Source organism: Protopterus annectens, chromosome 12.part0 (genome assembly GCF_019279795.1).
Source record: "Protopterus annectens isolate FY-2018-M chromosome 12.part0, PAN1.0, whole genome shotgun sequence".
Lineage (NCBI taxonomy): Eukaryota > Metazoa > Chordata > Ceratodontiformes > Protopteridae > Protopterus > Protopterus annectens.
Window position 1 is genome coordinate 1,321,528,071 of NC_056746.1, and position 12,023 is coordinate 1,321,540,093.

Consider the following 12,023-nt stretch of genomic DNA (forward strand, 5'->3'; position numbering starts at 1 on the left):
TTCAAATTCAGTACTTCAATCCATGTGACTTAAGAACCAGCTTTAAAGGTATAGAATCACTTAACTGCATACCTTTATCTGCCTGTAACTTCAAAATCCATTTAAGTTCCAAACATTCAGTTTTAGTGTTAACATCACCACCTCAAATATTCATATAAAATATCTGTAACACCAGACATTCAAATGTATATTAGTAGCTGCATAACTTTAACTTTATGTGTCTTAAGAAAGACCAAGTTGTTGGCATGAAAGCACTTACCTTTTCTTTTTCTTTTTAGCTATTGAATAAATGTATTGTTTTATACTTGGCTGTGTCAGCTTTATTGGAACAACTTTAACCTTAAAGATTTATAAATTAAAAAGTCATGGGCATTCAGAAGCAGTTAGCTGTGGTATACTCTTATGGGTTAATTTGCAGATATCCCATGAGCCTTCACATCAAAAGGTTTAAGGTTTTATACAGTAAATACTAACTAAGTTGAGTTTTTCTTGCAGATTTATTGAATAGTTTATCTGTGTGTCATTTTTACCCATTGTTTCATAGACAGAAAGATAGACAGATTAATAGATAGATAGATAGACAGTAGATAGAATCTGCAAGTTAATGGAGTTACCATATGATCTCTGGTGCCAAAACAAGTTCTGCAATCATCAAGCTGGGGTTTTTGTGAGTAGCCATTGTGCATAAGTGAAATGGTATATGCAGACTATTTTGAAGCTCTGGGCTGACACCAGAGAAGTTTATTAAAATTGTTGTTTTGCAAGGAGTATGGGTCTATCTAATAAAGTCAATGGCATTTTTTATCCCAAGACAAACACACTTCACTGATTTGCATTTCATTTTATTTATTTATTTTGTTTTATTTGCTTACTTGCTTTATTTCGGAAGGCTAGTTGGTAAAAATCATTTTGGGGTGATTGTGCTAGACATATAGCTAGAAATGAATGGTTAAACATGAATATTTAAACATGCACATTGAATATGTAAGGCAGAGAGAGAGAGAGAGAGAGAGACTGTCATTCATTGAATATTCTCCCCTCACCAAATATTCAATGAATGACAGAGAGAGACTGTCACTCATTAAATATTTGGTGAGAGGGTAATTTCACATGTTATTCGATGGCAAATATACAGAATAAGCAAGATAAAAGAAAGCTGCTGCAGATAGCCCAGAGCACAACACAGCCTTTCTGGAGTAACCACACATGGTTTATTGAGTAAAAGATACAAATAAAGGATGCTGATCACTTTTGTCCCCAGTCTCTACCAGGATTAATTAGAACAGGTGAATGAGTAAGATAAGTATTGCAGGGGTATTTGGGGAGATATGGAGGTTCTGCGGATTAATTAGAACAGGTGAATGAGTAAGATAAGTATTGCAGGGGTATTTGGGGAGATATGGAGGTTCTGCAGATTAATTAGAACGGGTGAATGAGTAAGATAAGTATTGCAGGGGTATTTGGGGAGATATGGAGGTTCTGCGGATTAATTGGAATGGGTGAATGAGTAAGACAAGTATTGCAGGGGTATTTGGGGAGATATGGAGGTTCTGCAGATTAATTAGAACAGGTGAATGAGTAAGATAAGTATTGCAGGGGTATTTGGGGAGATATGGAGGTTCTGTGGATTAATTAGAACGGGTGAATGAGTAAGATAAGTATTGCAGGGGTATTTGGGGAGATATGGAGGTTCTGTGGATTAATTAGAACGGGTGAATGAGTAAGATAAGTACTGCAGGGCTATTTGGAGAGATATGGAGGTTCTGCGGATTAATTAGAATGGGTGAATGAGTAAGATAAGTACTGCAGGGGTATTTGGGGAGATATGGAGGTTCTGTGGATTAATTAGAACGGGTGAATGAGTAAGATAAGTACTGCAGGGGAATTTGGGGAGATATGGAGGTTCTGCGGATTAATTAGAACGGGTGAATGAGTAAGATAAGAATTGCAGGGGTATTTGGGGAGATATGGAGGTTCTGCGGATTAATTAGAATGGGTGAATGAGTAAGATAAGAATTGCAGGGGTATTTGGGGAGATATGGAGGTTCTGCAGAATAATTAGAACGGGTGAATGAGTAAGATGAGTATTGCAGGGGTATTTGGAGAGATATAAAGGTTCTGCGGATTAATTAGAATGGGTGAATGAGTAAGATAAGTATTGCAGGGGTATTTGGAGAGATATAGAGGTTCTGCAGATTAATTAGAACGGGTGAATGAGTAAGATAAGTACTGCAGGGGTATTTGGGGAGATATGGACGTTCTGTGGATTAATTAGAATGGGTGAATGAGTAAGATAAGTATTGCAGGGGTATTTGGGGAGATATGGAGGTTCTGCGGATTAATTAGAATGGGTGAATGAGTAAGATAAGTACTGCAGGGGTATTTGGGGAGATATGGAGGTTCTGCGGATTAATTAGAATGGGTGAATGAGTAAGATAAGTATTGCAGGGGTATTTGGGGAGATATGGAGGTTCTGCACAACAAATCTTGCAATATAATACAATAAATTTCAGTTAACTTGTAGTGACAGAAATGATATATGTATGCTTATAATATCAATGATACGTCTGTATATGTTTTTTAACAGATAACTGGTATATAATTACATCATTCTGTATCATTATTTGAGCAGAGTTCATGTATCTCAAGCATGAGGAAATGATCATAGCTTTTTATTAGGTTTATATTTAATAACATAACAATTTGCAGGCATTTAATACCAAAGGTTGGGAGTAGAAATTGTCTGCACGGTGTTTTTTAGGTTTCAATCACAGTGGACAATCCTGGATAATCAGCTTATCAAAACTGATAACTCAGTGTCTCAGACCAACAGTCTTTTTATTATAGTATTACTACAAATATATACATATTTTTAAAGGAGGCAGTGACAACCATACATCACATACACTCAGTAATTAATGGCACAATGGCATTGGATTGCACTTACCTCATAATATAATCTTCCGTTTTCCTTTTTTTTGAAAAAAGAAAGTAAGCTCCAGGTGTAATGCTATCAGGTTTAACATTCTATAATTGCCTCTAAATTGCCTGATCAGATATAACATGATTTTTCTATATTGCTTCAGTTCATGAATAAAGAAAATTTTAGCTTCATATTACAAAGGGCTCTTCTATTATCTAGTTTAGGAAACTGCATTATGAAATGCAAATGGATATGGTCACAGTTTTTTGTAAAGTAGACATTTCTGTTATACCAGTTGCTGTCTCTTGGGACTGTACTTCTATGTAAGGAAAGCACATAGCTACATCACTTTACCAGCTAACACCTTATTTATTTGAACCTTTTGTAGCTATGTGGTTTGTATTATTTACTTTAACTACTGGTTTTAAAATAGTTGGCGGTATGCAGACATTTGTTTTCCTAGCTTTATTGTCCATGACAAGGTTTTATTAGCAATTTTTAGAAAAAACAGCCTCTGGCTATGCTCATTGTAAAAAATTAGTAATTTCAATTTGTGCATAACTTTCTAAATAGATTTACAGAGAGTGGTGTGTTCCGATTTTATTTTATTTTCATTAGTCACCCTCCAAAAAAAAAAAAAAAAAAAATCAGCAACCTGTCTGCCATTCCTCTGGTATGGAGAAAGGCAGTTCGGAAGTAATGAAATGTAATATATGCTTCTGTAATAACACCCTTCTATTTGCTGTATGTCATCTGCATGCAAATTCATTTATTTGTAGGGTTGCCTTCATTACTTTCCATCTTCTGCAGTATGCCTGACAGCAAGTGTTTTGTGTTGCTTCATTTTTTACTGAGTCATAGTTATACCATATGAAAATCCCTGTTATAAGGGTACATATTTTTATTTTATCTGGAATGCAAACTTTATTAGATTTAACATTTTGACATAGTATAAGACAGGGTAAAAATAACAGAAAAATGCAATGGAAATTGCCAACTAGAGTGTAACACTAAATATAGAAAATTATTCCACTCAGAGTACAGTTGTAATAAGTATTATATCCTATTTTTCATTGCGATATTTAGTTTAAGAGTTTGGCCCAGAGCAAAATTAACAAACTCAATATTTTCAAGAGTATTAGTGGCCAGAGGAATAAATCTTAAATGATGCTATATACATGTTGATACAACACTTATTTAGAAGCTGTCATTAAACAGAAAACTAGCAATAATTCTGGGCATATCTCTTCCATTAATGATAGCCTTGAAATATGACACAGAAGAATATTTTAATTATAAGCCAGTAGGATGTCAAGAATATCACATTATTTTCTCTCACAGCTTGCTGAACTAAACTAGAAAATATTGCGCATATTGGCTTGTTCAGAAACATAAGTGGTTTAAATGAGGCTATTTTTAAGATATAGGCATACAAATGTAGTCTGACAGTTTAGCTAAATGGATGAAGCTATTATATTCAACAGCTTGCAAAGCTATTCCTATTTCCTTTATTTTATAATACTTGTTTTGTATATATCAGTACATAACTTGTCATTGCTTTCACGCCAAACTTTCAAAGAATGTTCCGTATTTATATACATGAATGGAACTGTGCCTTGCAAAAAATTAGGGCCATACATTTTTTGGATATTGGTATTGATACAATGTGTTTCATGCTGCTATACTGCTTGCTCATTGTATGGCTGGATGAGCATTAAGCAAGCAACTTGAGTATAATGCATTCCACAAAGCCACTGCTTTGATTTGTAATGCAACAGATCAGATCTTACCTGCAGCATTTCCAGAAAACCTGAGTTATGAGTCATTAAACATGTTATATCTATCCCTGTACAACTATGTGATCACTGTTTCTATAGAAATCCTAAAAGTAATTGCATTAGTGAATAACATTCCGAACCTGCAGTTATAGTAACATTTACTCGTGCCGATAACATTTTCCTTTATAGTGGAAACCCATTTAGAAAAAAAGACAGTATATAAAAATTACGGCACCTTTTTTGGAGAATCCAAATAAACTAAACAATTCATCTTTGGAATATGGCAGAAATCTAGAATACCTAGAGAAAACCTAAATGCATATACATAGAGAGTGAAGGCTCCGCAACGACAGTACCTGGAAACTAGGACTGAACCCTGGATTCTAGAATTTGTGGCTGGCTGGCAGCAGTAACTATTGCAGTAGTATATTCCCCATAATAATGCCCCCCAAAAAGCTGATGTACCATGACAAATGAATTTATTTATTGGTCTTAATTAAAATGGAAATGTTGTTCCTCTTTACTAAGTAGAACATGCTGTACCTGGGTTATGAGTTTCCACAAGCACTCAATCAATTAATCAGTCAATAAATAAACAAATATACTCCTAATATTGTTATTATTTTTACTAAGCCTTGCAATAACAAAAGCATCATTAAGAGTCATAGAAGAGAACTATCCTTTCTTGGTTCATGTGAAGAGCTGTCAACCTTGTAGGTTACTTGATAACACACCCTGAATGTTTTTCTTGATTTACTAGGTGATAGTCAATGGCCTTACTTAATGAAGGCTATCTGCAGAAAGGGTATAAAAAGGAATAATTTTATTATAATACATGAGAGTCACAGCATACTGTTTTTCTGAGGGGTCCAGTCTTGCCTTTATGACTTTTTTCAGTGAATGAAGATGCTTTATTTTATTTTAGTTTAGTTATTGTATTTTGCATTTATTTACTGGGGTTCTCTGATTGGGTTTAGTCAAAAATCACTTTTCAATACTGGTCCAGGAAGAAAAGTTCCAGTATATTACAAACATTTTTAAACAGACGGTCAGCAATTGCATGAACAGACATCGAGTAACATATTAACACAGAACCACAAGGGCGGGAGACTTAAACCTTGACACGGTTATTAATAGAATATGCTGGAGGGACAGATTCATCACCCAGAGACTCCCTATGCTGTGGAACAAAATCCCGGTACATGTGAGGCAGAGCACCTCGCTGGCCTTGTTCAAGAGGAATCTTGACCAATGGATGGAGGATCGCAGATATACCCCAGGGATTACTTCAGTGTCACTGCTTGACAGAGGCACAGCAAAATAATAGGCATAGTTTTATTCAAACTAAAGGGGTGGCGAAAGCCAAATAACTATGGGCTAGGCTTATAAATGCCCTTGGGCAGATAGCCTAGTATGAACCTATGAACCTATGAACCTATGAACAGTTACACTTGCATTTGCTAATTAGATTATGTTCATATGAAATAAAGGCACCAATAACAGTATACAAGCTAACTTTGAATTTAGCAAATGTTGAACACTGAGCATTTGAAGACATGCATTAGTGGGGTTGTCAAACAGATAATAGATCTTGTGATTATGGAAGTAAGGGAAGGAACTTGGTAGGGCAGAAAATCTTAATATTGTAGATAAAAGGTAGAGTGTTCAGTAGGTTCAAAGACAATTCTATATGGGAGTATCATAAGGTTTATATAAGAAGTATAGACGTAGGCATGAGCTCTACTACATAGACTGGGTATATGGCTCAGAGTTGCTAGTAAGACTATTCAGGTTATTTGTGAAGACTGGTTGAGGGCATAGTATTCTAAGAGAAGATTGTATGCATTACACCTGACATCTGTTTTGTATATGGTTATGACCAAATTGTGAAAATTGTTTAGTTTGCCACTTTTATCATGCTAGAAAAATATACTGTATTATGTCACCTGTGAAGCTGGTGTACATGTTCCAAAGGAGACATATACAAGTTCAGTTCATGCAACCTGCAGTAGAACGACTGATTATTTGTTGTGCATGTACAAGCTCTTATTTTCTGTAGATGTTGTTTTAACAATGACTACTGTTGCTGTTTATAGATTTTGATTTCTGATTCAATCGTTCATTAGATAGTCCTACAAGGCATGGCCTAACAGAGTGTTTATTTGTCTGACATTGTGTGAATGAGTGTGTGAATCAGTTCTAAAGATCCATTTCTTGTGAAATACATGCACTTGTTTTTTTCATTATAATACATAAAACAAATATAAGCAGCTGTGAATCCATCCACATAATAGACGTCCTATTTTTAGAAAAATAATTACAATTATTGCTCAAGTCTGAGTCTGCTGGGCTGTTCTTTTCTGGTTAATAATTTTCTTGATTGCTTTATTTGGTGTGTTGGAGTGATTTGCCGGACTTGTATGGAAATAAACAAATATGCACACACATCCACACGCACACACACACACACACACACACACACACACACACACACACACACACACACACACACACAAACACACACACACTCACACACACACACACTTATTTAAATAAGCATATGTCTACAGTATAAGTAGACATCTGTTAAAAAAAGTTAAACTACATTTTGCTTGATTAACTCTACCCCTGTATGATTAACTCTACCCTAGCTAAATGCTTTTCTCATACAATGTTTTAATTTTGTGGTCACCATGCATTTACTAAAATCATAATAAGGTCATAAAACATGGTTTTCATTGTTTGAGAATATGTCTTCTACTTGCTTTAGTTGACACAATGAGATATATAACATTTTTTTTAATCTGCCCCAACCTGTATATGATTTAATAAGAAAACATCAATCATAAAATAAATATCTACATTTAAGTAACTCAAATTTTATACCTCATTCACCTTGATTACCTCAGCTCACTATTTTTAAAATTCTTCTATGCACAATTAGAAATACGAAGGAAAAACTCTCATGGCCATGCTTGTTTTATATATTAGTAAACATGACAATAACTATAAACTCATAACCAGCCAATATCTAGCACTCAAATACTACTAATTTGTAGCACAAAATGCTACTTTTCTGTAGAAATTAAACAAAAGCTCTATGCTGGTCCTGTTTGCAAAGTCTCCCCTAGTGTAGGTATGAGAAATGCTTTTATGGAATGCATTATATTGTCAAGGAATAATATGCCCTCTAATTATATTTGAACCAAGAAGTAATCCAAACCACAGACACAGAACAGGATACGCCAACTACTCAAGAAAGGATTTAGCTTTCACGATCCAATAAAGCTATTTATTTGACTTCAGACAACAGATAAAAAACATGTAAATCCACCGATACTGTTAAACACTACAGAGCAGCAACACTACAGAGTGCTTTTCGTTCTAAAAATGCTAGAACTTCATCAGACAACAACCAGCAGTGATACAAGCTTATTTATAGGGCTGGTACCTAACAAATTGATTAATTGGCACCAATTAAAACTAATTAAAAACCATAGTTAAAATTCCTTTGCTACAAACTACGATAAAAGTTTCTATGTCCTCTGTTTAAACACATAAAATGTTCTATTAATAATGTCTGTTTATAAACAAGTAGCAAACATCAAAATTCATCTTTAAAAATGAATTACATTCTACAAATCCATACATTCTGAAACATATTATTAATATTCTAAATAACAACGAGCATGACAGGGCAGTACCTGACTAGTAATCTTGTAGTTGTTACTGTACTACCTAACCCTTCTCTTTTAATTATGTGTGCTTTTTAGATGAATGTGTGTATGTTTCTATCTAGTAATGTGCTTAATAATTATCTCAAAAGGTTCTTCAACTTTAGAATGCAGGCAATTGAACAAGTTTCGTTAATTCCTGGCTCCCTGCATGCTGCTAGCCTTATTTGCCATTAGCCCAATGGGTGACCAACTGTATTTTTAAGAGTGAATGGTTTAAACAAATACACCTGTATAGAAGGTTTCTTGACGACATCCTTATCCTATTCAAAGGGAATAAAAACGAGGCTGAAAACTTTGTGAAGTTTTTAAACACAACCACGTCGTTTTTGGCCTTCACGTCTAACTTCCAGACAAACAGGATTAATTTTCTAGATGTGGATTTAAGGAAGTATAGGTCATCATATGTCTCTAAAATATTTAGGAAGGCAACTTACTCAAATAATTTCTTGCATTACACTAGTATGCACCCGCTCCATCAGAAAAAGGCAGTGGTCAAAGGCCAACTAGTGAGGGCAGCAAGAATGACAACATTGCAGGAAGACTTTGAGGATGAGTGTAAATTGTTACACCACATATTCCAAAGGAGGGAGTACCCTGAAACATTTTTAAATAACATATTTCAGGAAGTCAGGGAGAAAAGGAAAACAGGTTTTTATAACCCTTTGCTGCCTTTACAAACTAACAATGAATTCATTATGGGCACAGATAACGTAGAAGTAAGTACACAGTCTAATTTAATTGTCAGCCAACAACTGACTTGTTCAACTAGGGAAACCAACAACCTAAATGCTTTTAGAATAGCATTCACTTTTACATACTGTCCAGAAGCACAAACTATAGGTAGGATAGTGAGAAAGTACTGGAGTTATTTATCAATAGATAAAAGTATCTCCAGCATCCTAAATTTTGACCCAATAATAACATACAAAAGGGGTACAAACTTAAAACAACTACTCAAAACAAAACCACACAACACAAAAGGGAAGATAAACAGAGGGACGAAAAAATGTGGTGCTTGTAAATACTGCAAAGTAATAGACACATCAAACTCATTCACCATTAGGTCAGTGAGCTATGATGTTAAAGGATCATTTTCATGTACATCTAAAGGAGTCGTTTACCTAGCTCAATGCAAGCAATGTCCGACATTTTATGTAGGAAAAACGGACAGACATCTGAAGGACAGAATTTATGAACATGTCTATGCAATAACAAAAAAGAAAAAAGACGTGAATGCATTGGCGAGACACTGTGATACCAATATTGGACATTCCTTCACATTTATGGTTATAGACAGTACTGCTAAGTATAGAGAAGAAAATACATTTGTTAATTAACTTTTTTTGAAATTAGAGTTAGAGAAAAAAGAGCTAGCATGGCAAATAAGGCTAGCAGCATGCAGGGAGCCAGGAATTAACGAAACTTGTTCAATTGCCTGCATTCTAAAGTTGAAGAACCTTTTGAGATAATTATTAAGCACATTACTAGATAGAAACATACACACATTCATCTAAAAAGCACACATAATTAAAAGAGAAGGGTTAGGTAGTACAGTAACAACTACAAGATTACTAGTCAGGTACTGCCCTGTCATGCTCGTTGTTATTTAGAATATTAATAATATGTTTCAGAATGTATGGATTTGTAGAATGTAATTCATTTTTAAAGATGAATTTTGATGTTTGCTACTTGTTTATAAACAGACATTATTAATAGAACATTTTATGTGTTTAAACAGAGGACATAGAAACTTTTATCGTAGTTTGTAGAAAAGGAATTTTAACTATGGTTTTTAATTAGTTTTAATTGGTGCCAATTAATCAATTTGTTAGGTACCAGCCCTATAAATAAGCTTGTATCACTGCTGGTTGTTGTCTGATGAAGTTCTAGCATTTTTAGAACGAAAAGCACTCTGTAGTGTTGCTGCTCTGTAGTGTTTAACAGTATCGGTGGATTTACATGTTTTTTATCTGTTGTCTGAAGTCAAATAAATAGCTTTATTGGATCGTGGAAGCTAAACCCTCTAATTATATATTATATTTAAATATAGTCTTCTGGCATCTGGGCCAAGACATGGAGATGTCTTCATTTTCAATTCTCTAATAATAAAATATGTTTGACAATGTACCCAGAAAAGTAAATGAATGCTGAAATTCAAATTATGCCCAAACATTTTCTGAAAAGAAAAGCAAATGGATAAATAGTAATAATAACAACAACAACAACAACAATAATAATAATAATAATAATAATTATAATAGTAGTAATAATAATAATAATAGTAATAATAATAATAATAATAATAATTACATAAATAAAACACAATGGCAATTTGAATATGAATAAGCTATATACTTTTTTTTTTTTCAATTCCTTTTTATTAGGGATATATCAAAACCAAATGAAGACAAGAAAACGATATAACAGAGAATAAAACAATAACAAACAATAAACAGACCTACAAACATAAAACATATATACATTAGATAACCTATATACAGTTCTCATCTATATCAAGCTATGCAGCATACAGAAATATGCATTACAATCATGTCAGAATGAGTTCAGATATCATTTTCCAAGTGTCCTTCTGGGTCCTTTTTTTCCTCATGGAATACCATAAATATTTATGAGCCAGGAGTTGTTTACTAGCTGTTTGCTTGAATCCATCCCAAGTTATTTTGGACCTGTCTTTCCAATTTAATGTGATGTAGAATTTTATTAGCATAAATGTTGTAACTAGAATGTGCATGTGATTATTCTTCATTCCTATAGGAGGTACAACTGCTTTTTATACTTTCCAACCATTACACCTTAACCCCAATATTCAACTAAATGAAAAGATGATTGACCTGAATTCATACCCACTACTGAAAGAAAAGACAGTTTTAGACATTTATCTACTTAGGCAGGAATCTATAACTAATATTAGAAACAAACTTAATCTCCCGTTTAAATATACAATTATGATAAGACAACTGAAAGAAGTATGTTACAGATTTTGGAAGGATACTGACATCCCAGACCAACAGATAGCTACATGTAGAACACTTTGGGATATGATGACACGGAAAAAAAAATGATTTCAAATACCTATAAATTCATTATCTCACTTAGACACACGAAAGAAGCTATCCACTCCAATTACTGGACAAAACAAAACCCTTCAATTACCTCCAATATAATTGCACAGGCAATTCAGAAATTTTCCAAAGACATTCTCCTTCAGAAGCACAGATATACTCAACTTGTGATCCTAAACAACGCATATTTTACGCCCACAATATTAAATAAAATGTACAAAGAACTTTTTGCCAATTCTGCCCCTCCAAAGAAGCTGATATTATTCATATATTTTGGAGTTGTAAATGTACATACAAACTTTGATGTGCCTTAAGAGTCAAATTAGAGAAAATGGGCTATGAAAAATCAACCTTATCCTGGAAATTTGCCCTCTTACACGTACCTCGTATAAGCTATATACTGAGATGTTACAAAATGTCATGACTGCAGTAATTGTATAATAATCCTAATTATAACTTTTTGGGACGTGCAAGTTTATCACTTCTAAAGAGTTCAAGTTGT